Source organism: Papaver somniferum, chromosome 4, assembly GCF_003573695.1.
Source record: "Papaver somniferum cultivar HN1 chromosome 4, ASM357369v1, whole genome shotgun sequence".
NCBI lineage: Eukaryota > Viridiplantae > Streptophyta > Magnoliopsida > Ranunculales > Papaveraceae > Papaver > Papaver somniferum.
In genome coordinates, this window is record NC_039361.1 from 61,154,032 (window position 1) to 61,164,268 (window position 10,237).

Here is a 10,237-nt window from a genome sequence, read left to right on the forward strand (position 1 = left end):
TAAATTTAGAGAACAAGAAGATATTAAACTTGTGAGAAGCTTTTGCAGTGTGGTAGATCGACCAGATTTTTTGGATATGCCAGCTGAAACTTTTTGGAATGATATGTCGGTCGAGTTTCATTCTGGAGGGGGTGTCACCGAAAGATTCGTGAATGCTCTTCGGTCTCGCCTAGCTTTCCTTAAGATGAATTGCAGGGTTTTTAGGAATTGTCTACGCGAAGCAGGTAATGACGAAATGTTAGCCAGATTTAAGTTTAGTCGGGAACGAAGGAAAACATTTCGTCACTCAAGCGTTAACGATATATTTGGTTATAGTTTGAATATCAATCCAGAACATATCTTATAATCTACCGAGTAATTTAGAGAATATAGTATGCTTATTTTATAGGTTATCTTATTGTTGTGTGTTTCTAAGTTGTGTTATTTAACAAATGAAATGTATTTTCTTTTTTCCCACAAATGTAATGTACTTTATTTTTTCCTGCAAATGTAATGTTTTTCATAGTACCTCCAAATGTAATGTTTTTAATATTTTCCTGCAAATGTATTGTTTTTCTTAACTTAAATTTGAAAACCAACTAAACATGTCTCACCAAACACATAAATAAAAAAACATATAATAAAATCGTTCTGAATCGGAGACAAAAAAACTTCTCCTAGGTCGTAATGGTCTTGATCAACATCAACCTCGTCTATGTCTTCTCCCGAATCCAGCTCGTTGTCTACCGCATCTCCAGGCATTTCACCATCCCTTAGACCTTGACCATGTCGTTCCCATATATGAGATGCAAGATCCGTACGAAGTCTCTCCTGGAGAATTGGGTTTTGTAATGCCTCGCTTGTCTGCCTTAGGTATCCGACTATAGGTGCATGAGGTGGGTCTGGCACATACTTCCACTCCGGGTCACGATGTTCATCCTCTGCAACGATATTATGCAATATCAAGCAGGTTCTCATGATCGATTTCATATCTTTCTTTTCCCAGTAGTTACATCTATGGTAAAGGATCCTAAACTTACTTTGCATTGTCCCAAATGCCCGTTCCACATCTTTCCTCTTTGCCATTTTATATTTGTTAAATAACTCGAGAATTGGAATACCACTGGGTGCACCGTAAGCTTGCACTAACACAGAGTAACTCTTATAAATTTCATCCACTAAATAATACCCCTGCGTGTACTGGTTCTCATTGATAGTAAAATGACAAGGTGGTGCAATACCATTGAGATTGTCATCAAACAAATTAGAGGACTTCAAAACATTAAGATCATTGCTGGATCCACCCACTCCAAAATACCCATGCCAAAACTACCTGTCGTATGAAGCAACCGCCTCAAGAACACAGGTGGGATAACTTTTGTGGCATGTGTGCGATCCCGACTCGTCTTGTGGACACACCCTCCAACCCCAATGCATACAGTCCAGGCTACCAAGCATTCCTGGAAAGCCTCTAGCAGTGTTTTCCTTCATCAGCCACTTCACATCATTCACAGTTGGACGTCTCATGTATTCCGCATTAAACCCAAACATAATTGCATCACAAAACTTCTTAATATAATAGTAAATAGTAGAAGCAGCCATACGGGCATAATCATCAATGCTATCGGGTGGGATACCTTTACAAAGATACTTCATAACGGCATACATTTTCATGTGTGGGCTATGACCTGGAATTCTTGCAGCATCTTTTCTTTGTCGAAAGTTTGGGTCAACCTCACATATTTTGTGCATAATTTTTAAGAAAAGGGGACGATACACCTAAACGTCCATGGAACTTCTTCGGTCCCCAAGTGCAACCATCATTGAAATAATCCTGCATCAACCTTGCATCCGCTTCGGCACGATTTCTATTGATTGATTCTCTCTTCGTCACTTGGGTTGGAACGGGTTGATGCAAATTATGAGTATGTTGCAGCATACATTGATATAGCATTAGAAGATTTTGCTTTGTATCTTCGTCATCTGAATCATCGGCCAGAGGAACCCCCAATTTGATTGACATATATCTCCTTAAAGACATTCTTCAATAAAATGGTGTCAAAATTGTCATCTAACAAACTTAACACAAGAATTCAACTAAAATTGACATTTGCAAATGAATTCCAACTAAAGTGCAGCGTTTTATGACCATGATAACTAGAACGTGTAAATTACATATACAATTAGACATACAATCTAAATTATCTCAATTTTCAATCATACCAAATCATATAACTTGTAAATAACCTATAAAATTAGACATACTAAGTATAGTCCCTAAAATTAACAATCTTAAACAAATTCAAGTCCTCACATGGTTGTAAAACTAATTGAATTTATGTTATTCATCAAATAACTAATGAAAATCTTTTCAATTCAAAAACAATTAAAAAAATTAGGGTTTTAAGTTTATTGGATTACCTTTGATTATTGAGATGATTAACCTCGTCAAAAATAACCCCCACTCTCAATAAGAGCTTTGTCAATAAACCCGAATCCTGAAATGGTGTAGGTGATTTTTAGTTAGTTTGGTTGAGAAGAGAATAAAGAAGGAGGCGGCAGAGAAGAAGAACAGGGTGAGGGATGAATGAACTGTGTTCGTTCTTCCTGGAACTTTTGGCTAAACATGGAACGGCTAATGGTTAACCGGTTCAGTCGATTTTGACCGGTCAAGATAAGTAGAACGGTTAGCCATTAACCGTTTCACTCGAAACGGCAGATTAATAACCGTTATATGGAGAACGGCTTATCACTGCCCATTTTTTTCTCTCAAAACGGCTAACGATTAGCCGTCCCAGGAAGTCGCTGGGAAAAACCAAAAGACCCATGCCTTTTCAAGGCTGAGGTGTAAAGTGAGTTGGAAGCCCTTGGGCATGCCCATAAGACCCGGTCTAAAAAGATACTCCTAAAGTGAATAGAATTGCAAGTATTTGAATTAGTGTTGGTATCCCAACACAGGACTAGAAAAAGAATTCCTTTCCTTTTTGCATCCCTGTTCACGGATGTTCTCCTGTAACAAGAAACCAGTGGCGGTTTAATAATTTAGCCCAGGTATGTGTGCTGGCAAAAGTTTGTGTTCCGGAGTTGCATCTGTTAGCACCTGTTGACGTCAGTGTTCATACATATATCCCTCCCCATAATCCAAGTGAACCCTCTAGATTTACACTCAGATGTGTATCTATACTGTATCCCTAAATTTTGCAAAGCTATTTCGCCCTTGCGTTTGTGCTCACAAAAGTTAGATACACTGCCGATTTTTGTTTCTCTTGGGACATTTTAATGTTGTGTAGCTAAGCAACAGAATGAGAGTTTTGTTATAAGCTCAATAATTTACTCCAACCAATGCTGCAAAATCCACTGAGATCATATTTGCACAACAAAATTGATATCCTAACATGAACATAAAATCAGAAAGAAAAATCCTAATAGGAAAATAATATCCAAGAATGGTCAAGAAGTGAAATATAATTTGAGGTGTTGTACTTTCTACTCCCTCCATCACCAACATTTATTATCAAGCAAACATCCATAACTCAATGGTTTCCTTGCACCAAAGACATGCTGGTCCTTGGAATTTTGCCAGTCTCAATACGGATATCAAAATGTGTCTATTCTTAATGAAATCGGTGCAGGGTATGCAAATGTATCTGCACCAAAGCTATACTGGACTACCCCCTTTGCTATGCAGTCATGGGCATAGAGTTGCAGCCCTCCACGGTCATCAGAGAGGTGTCAAAATCAACCTTGCACAGAGAGAAAATGAACGTGGAACAGTGAGAAACTGAAGCAAAGCTTAAAACGTCCAGGATCTACATAAATTATGCATTCTATATTATATTTATGAGTAAAACAAAGAAAAACTCATGTACTATCGTGGTTAACGACTGAAGTTTTTATAGTTTTTATTGAACTTGCTTGTGTCGAATAATTTAGTTTAGCCCTAGTAGAAAACCAAATGAACTACTTATTTTTGTTGCCCTACATAGAAAAACCTCATAATCTTAACGTCTATTTTTGCACATTAGCCAAGCTCTTTGAATTCACATTTCAAAAACTTGGTTGGCCCATTGTGTAACTTGGAAGTTGGACCATTTTGTACCCTGGAAGTTAAGATGCTAACCACCAGAACTAATGTTTTGGCAAGCGTTATTTTACATGTGGTGTTCTAAATGTAGGCACATAGATACTCCAAGCAGCACTATCCACTTAACTGTTGGAGCAACATGGACAAAGACAAAACCTAGTCAAATAAAACTTTATTTCTAATACACCCAGATGAAGGCAAAGATACTGATTAGAAATAAAGAAAACAAAATGACCAAAGAGATTGATTACATTAAGTAAAACCCATAGTGAGCATATGAATTGAATCCCTATAGGGTTGCTGCCAGCAACTGCAATGGAACTCATTGCAAACAAAGATATTAAACGACTATTTCACATTCGGACAAAAAATAGAAGATCAGAAAATTAAAGAAGATAAAATCACCAAAGAGGTACTAATGGCCATATCAACGGACATACCTACGTGTGAATATGAATAGCTTCTCTATGGTGTAAATGACTCAGATGTGCTGACTCTCAGAATTTCATACATTTAACAATAAGTTTCTCTAAATAAAATCCTGGTATCAGATATGCAAAGTACTGGCAATACAACCTGGATCTCAATAAACTATGTTGTAATTCTCGAAAACTCGTTTTCAGACAACAAACCAAGCAGTCTTACCAATATGAAAAAGGTAACTCTAAGGTTGGTAACCTACACCAAAATAATAACTGTGATAGAGCCCATAGGAATTTATCACGGTTAATGACCCCTAAGAAACATAAAAAGAAAAACAATAAGAAAACACGAAGAATTCAACAGCTTTTATTAAATTATGCAAAAACAAAATCGTAATTATGAAGGAATACCTGTAGTAAACAGATGGATGGTCCTTAATGGAAAGGTGTGGAAAGTGAGGTTGGAGTTAGGATGTTATGAAAGTTCCTTAATTCAACTATTTGGCCTCTTGTGTGTTCCAAAGTCCAGTGTTATGTTCTACCATAACCCCCACCACATCCTGCCCTGATGATCGATGGTTCCATTTACCTCCTGTAATAGTCCAAAATAATTTCAATACTCAGGTACATATGAAATATTTTAAACCTTTGCCTAAAAGTGATCCAGTTATGCGAGAAAAGCAAACGGTCCAACTTGGAATAATAAAGTTTTGTATCGGTTTTATACGTGCAATAGCGTTGAAGAAATCCAGATAATTAGGTTGATGTGTAGCCGTTTACAGCCATGCAGAACCCCAGGCCTAGTCATCCTACTCAAAATCAATATCGCCGAATTATACAAATCATTTATCATCTAGCCAGGTCAATAACAATGATTGACATAAAAAAAAAAATTATATGATTATATCTACCTAGAAACCGCTCCAGTCATAGAGAAACTATATTTTCTCCCGATATCGTTCTGTCGTCATAATTTCCTTATCATGTATTTGCAAAATCAGAAACCTGTAGATAGTAAAAATATAATCATCGCAAAATAGTAAAATGTAAAACATGTCCTGGATTTGCTTCAGAAACAAAATAGTAGGTGCATCTCTACTAAAGCAAAGCTTAACATAAAAATGATTAAATTGTATAGTAAATACCGTTAGTGACGAGTAGCGTACCTGTACCTTCAATTCGAATTACTCAGTCTGGATAAAATTAGCAGTGTCCCTTCAAGGTTCCTCCATAAAATGAACGGCATATAGCTTTATCTCATTCGACTTTCCACTCAAACCAGTTCCATTCCTCGTAAGCTCGAAACTGAAACCACTGAATTCCGAAACAACACCATCGCATTATTTATTAGAAATAATAAACCCTAATATTGTTATTAGTCATGCCATACCATTGATAAACCTACACAGTTCACAAACAAATTCCTATTTGAGATAAATAAATGAAGTACGATCCTTAAAACAAAACTATTTGAATGTACACCATATATTCGCATTCAGAAAAAGCTTACCCAAAAACAGTAACTTCCTTACTCGAAACTTTTGCGTCTAAAAACCAAAAATTACTTGAATCCCATGTTCAAATTTGGTAATATCTGGATGTTTCTCCGACTTGAAATCCTTATTTGCGTACCATACTCCCTCTGTTAAATCAAACCAAAAACAACATACTCAGGTAAATAAACAACACTATCAAGGATAAAATACATAAAGAAAAAATATAGATTCATTGAGCTTGAGTTCAACCTTGGAAGGGGTACTTTGAATCTCACGATGGTTATTCTCTAACATTATATGATAAGAAAATGAAACAGAAGGATAATCTTCCTTTTGGTTTTCTTACTCTGAGATTGTATTTGACTTTGGAATACTGAAGACCACTAAAGAAGAGAAATGGTTTGCAATACTAATTAGGTTTACCCTGAGACCCTATCTGACTTTGGAATACTGAAACGGTTTGCAATACTGAATGAAAATTAGGTGAACCCAGAGGGGTAAGGAGAAACCGATGCACTACTACAGCCATAGATTTATCTCTTCACTGAAGCTTCTATCTCATACGGAATAATCTCGATAGCATTAGTAACAACTTACATAACGACCATCATACTCGGAACAATCATCTTATAAGCCTTGCAGCTTCTAACAGAGGCTGCAACCAAGATTTGAAAAAAAAATTAGAACCTTCCATTCCCAGTTCTATTGCACGAACCCTTCTACCCGCTCATAGTGCTTCTTATAACGAAAAGAATCTAAGGAAACAACCTTGGTCAATTACTGCTTTTCTCTTAGATGAACACCTTACTCGCAATACCATTCACACCGATACAAAGTGCAAAAGAAAAAACACTAAAACCTAATTTTCCCTAATAATATATCATAACCATTGACGCCCTTTAAATCATTATTAATACATTCAATGGACCGCAGACAACTATAATTACCCACAACTACCATTACAATAACAAAGCTAATTAACCCTAATAATCACCAAACACCTGCCTAGATTTGAATAATTGAACAGACATGTCAGTCAACTTGGAAAAGGAATAAACTTGATCACTACCATTCATGTGAATATCACCACCTTAAAAAAAAAACTCCCAAAAACTTCAAGGATTTTATCAAATTTGGCGGAGAAAAGGCGGAGAAAACAGGACACTAACCTTGAGTGTAAAAGAAACACATGGAACCATTCCGAGAGTTTCTCACCTAAATCAAAGACTCCCCTCCAAGATTATCATGTCAAGTCGAAGAAATGGAAGAAGAAGAAGAAGAAGAGTTTGAAGAGGCGTTTTCTTTCTGATGAAAAACTAAATGGTGTGAGATTTCGACCAAAGCTGGGAGATGGAGGCCTAATAAAAATAAGCGCGTGTGATATTGGTTTCCATGGGAAAATCACAACCGTAGATTTATGTTTTGCAGGGATAAATCTGAACCGCCACTTTTTAATAAGATACTCCCTCCGTTCCAATTTAGTTGATGTTTTAGGGGTTTTTTTGTGTTCCAAAATAGATGAGAATTTAAATATTTTCCCCAATTTCTTACTAATTTACCCCTGCTTTGGAATCACACCATAACATTAATTCTCATTGTAATCATCTAATTCAATTTTTAAGAATATTCCATGGAGAATATATACTCCATTTTTGTTAATTCTTTACTAAAAACTAGGTGTTTCAAACTTCTAAGAAGGTATTAATATGGGTGAATTTGGAAAAAAATTACTCTCTTTGTAATTTCTTAATCTGCGTAAAAAACTCTACAATATCAACTAAAACGGAACGGAGGGAGTACTAATTTATAAAAGAAAATAGGACTCCCGAAGAGCCACAAATACAGTTGAAGTAGAGCATCTAATGTGTGAGTTGGAGCTATCCCCACATTAGATTTATTTACTAAAAGTTGTTTTAAGATACATGAACGGGAAGTGATATCCCATTCTACAACTGAAGTTAAGGACTTAACAGATTTTACTAAAACGTCCGCTACTTGATTACCTAGTTTAGGAACATAATTAAAACCCAAAAAGTTTTGACAAAGATGTGCTAATCTGTCAGCCTCATCAAGACAGGCTTTAGCACGCCATGAGATGTCCTGAGAATGACCTGTAAGTACTTGAAGATGCTTTCACAGTCGCCTTCGATGCTGAAATTATGAATCTGTTTTTCCAAAGCCCAAGTTGACGCCTGCAAGACTCCTATAGCTTCTGCTTCTTGTGGATCTGCACTTGATGATTGCCATGCTCTTCCACCTTGACAGATACATGCATCATTTCTTAAGATTAAGGCATAACTGGAAGGTAGATATTTGGATACCCATGCTGCATCTACATTTATCTTTAGTGTATTTGTATTAGGCGCTTTCCATGTATGTTGTTTCTTCTTTGTATTCAAGCCTTTGATTCTCACAGTTTTTCTTTTTCTGAATTTCTACAACTAGGCTTCTAGCTGATTTGGATTTGTTCTCAAAAACTCTATCACATCTTTCTTTCCAAATAAACCACATTTTGGTAAGGAGAAATTCCAAGGAAATATTTGTTCTAGGATTAGCAAGCCATTTGTTGCAGAGTTCTATCATTGTACACGTAGTATCCAAAGATAATTAAACTGGATAGGGGGAGGATTCCCAGATTTCTTTGGCATAGGGACAGTGGAAAAGAAGATGTTCAGTGAGGCAAAACCTCTTTGACTTTTCTATAAAGCTTAGCATTGGTTGGTAAGGCATTTTGGAGACATTTTCAAATGAACAGCTTGATTCTTTCTGAGATATTTAAACTCCATAGACATTTCCAAAAAGATTTAGGTAATGCTAGACTAGTTATGTCCTGGCCTGCTTCATTTAGTTTATCATACATAGATTTAACAGTAATTCACCTGAGGTTGGTAGCTTCCATCTAAGTTGATCTTTTCTAAGTTCATTGTGCTTATCTCTAAACAAATGAATCCTACTAATTTTTCTAGAAATATCTTCAGGGAAGGAGGCAACTATTAAGGAAAAATTCCATTTAAAAGTTTCCTAGTCAATCAAGTCTGAGACCCAAATTAAGTTGCTATTGTTGTCATATTTAATATTTTCTATCGTACCCTATTTTCCTGGGATCCAGTTTTCATTCCATATGTTTATGTCTTGGCCATTACCTACTTCCCAAATATTATTTTGTTTAACCAGCTCTAATCCTTGTCTAATACAATTCCAGGTCCAAGAACCTGTTTTTGAGGGTCTAGTTCTAAAAGGAGATTTATTTCTAAAGTATTTTGATCCCATAGTTTTTGCCCAAAGAGCCTTAGGTTCCTTAACTAGTCTCCATGCTAGTTTTGCTAACATTGCTAGGTTAAATTTTCTAGCATCTCTAAAACCTAAACCCTCTTTGGTTAACGGTTTACAAACATTTTAGATTCCATTATTTCAAGGATAGGGGCAAAGGTTTATATTTTTGATCTGTCCAAAAATAGAGGTGCTCCTAAGTAGGTGTCTTTAAGATTTATCTGCTTAATTTTCAATAATTTTGACATCATTCTTTGATGTTTAGGTTCAACCTTTTTGCTAAAGAATACACCTGATTTATCAAAATTTATGATTTGTCCCGAGGCTTTACTAAAAGTATCTATTGTATCTAGTAAATTCCTACATTTTACTAAATCGGCTCTTAGGAAAATAAGGCAGTCGTCTGCAAAGAAGAGGTGAGATATAGGTTCACTTTTAGGAGTTATTTTAACCCCATGAAGGAGCTTCTTTTGCTCCTGAGATAGGAGCAGCCTAGAGAAGATTTTCATACATATGATGAATAAATAAGGAGAAAGGGGATCTCCTTGTCTAAGACCTCTAGTAGGTTTGAAAGAAACACCAGGAGTTCCATTTAGTAAAACGGAGATAAACGTTGTATAGATGCACTGTTCTTTAATTTGGCAAACCTCTTGATTGAAACCAAAAGTTTTAAGTGTAGTTAACAAGAAGTTCCAATTTACTCCATCGAAAGATTTAGACATATCTATCTTAATCCCTAGGCCTCATGTTTTAGCCTTTTTCTTTTAAAAAGAGTGGATTATTTCATGGGCTACTATGATATTATCAAATATCTGTCTAGAAGACAGGAAAGCTGATTGGAAATGGGATATTAATTTGTCTAAATGAGGTTTTATTCTGTTAGCTAGCAATTTTGCTATGACTTTATAGATAGTGTTACACATCCCTATTGGTCTAAATTGACTAGGGTTTTTAGGGTGTTTTATTTTAGGAATTAGGAAAAGGTG

At 35.9% G+C, this 10,237-nt stretch overlaps 1 long non-coding RNA gene across 4 annotated transcripts; it reads right to left on the minus strand.

The window, feature by feature from the left end:
- Positions 1-3,296: 3,296 nt before the first annotated feature.
- Positions 3,297-7,311, minus strand: LOC113275675. Of its 4 annotated transcripts, none has more exons than XR_003323716.1 (7): positions 7,151-7,311; positions 5,996-6,127; positions 5,652-5,799; positions 5,397-5,490; positions 4,897-5,077; positions 4,709-4,799; positions 3,297-3,722 (listed from the first exon to the last, which is right to left on the minus strand). It is a non-coding gene; the product is annotated as an uncharacterized LOC113275675 (long non-coding RNA). The 4 variants fall into 4 exon arrangements; XR_003323715.1 differs by lacking the exon at positions 4,709-4,799 and adding an exon at positions 5,213-5,294; XR_003323714.1 differs by lacking the exon at positions 4,709-4,799 and adding an exon at positions 6,231-6,636.
- Between the last annotated feature and the right edge of the window lie 2,926 nt (positions 7,312-10,237).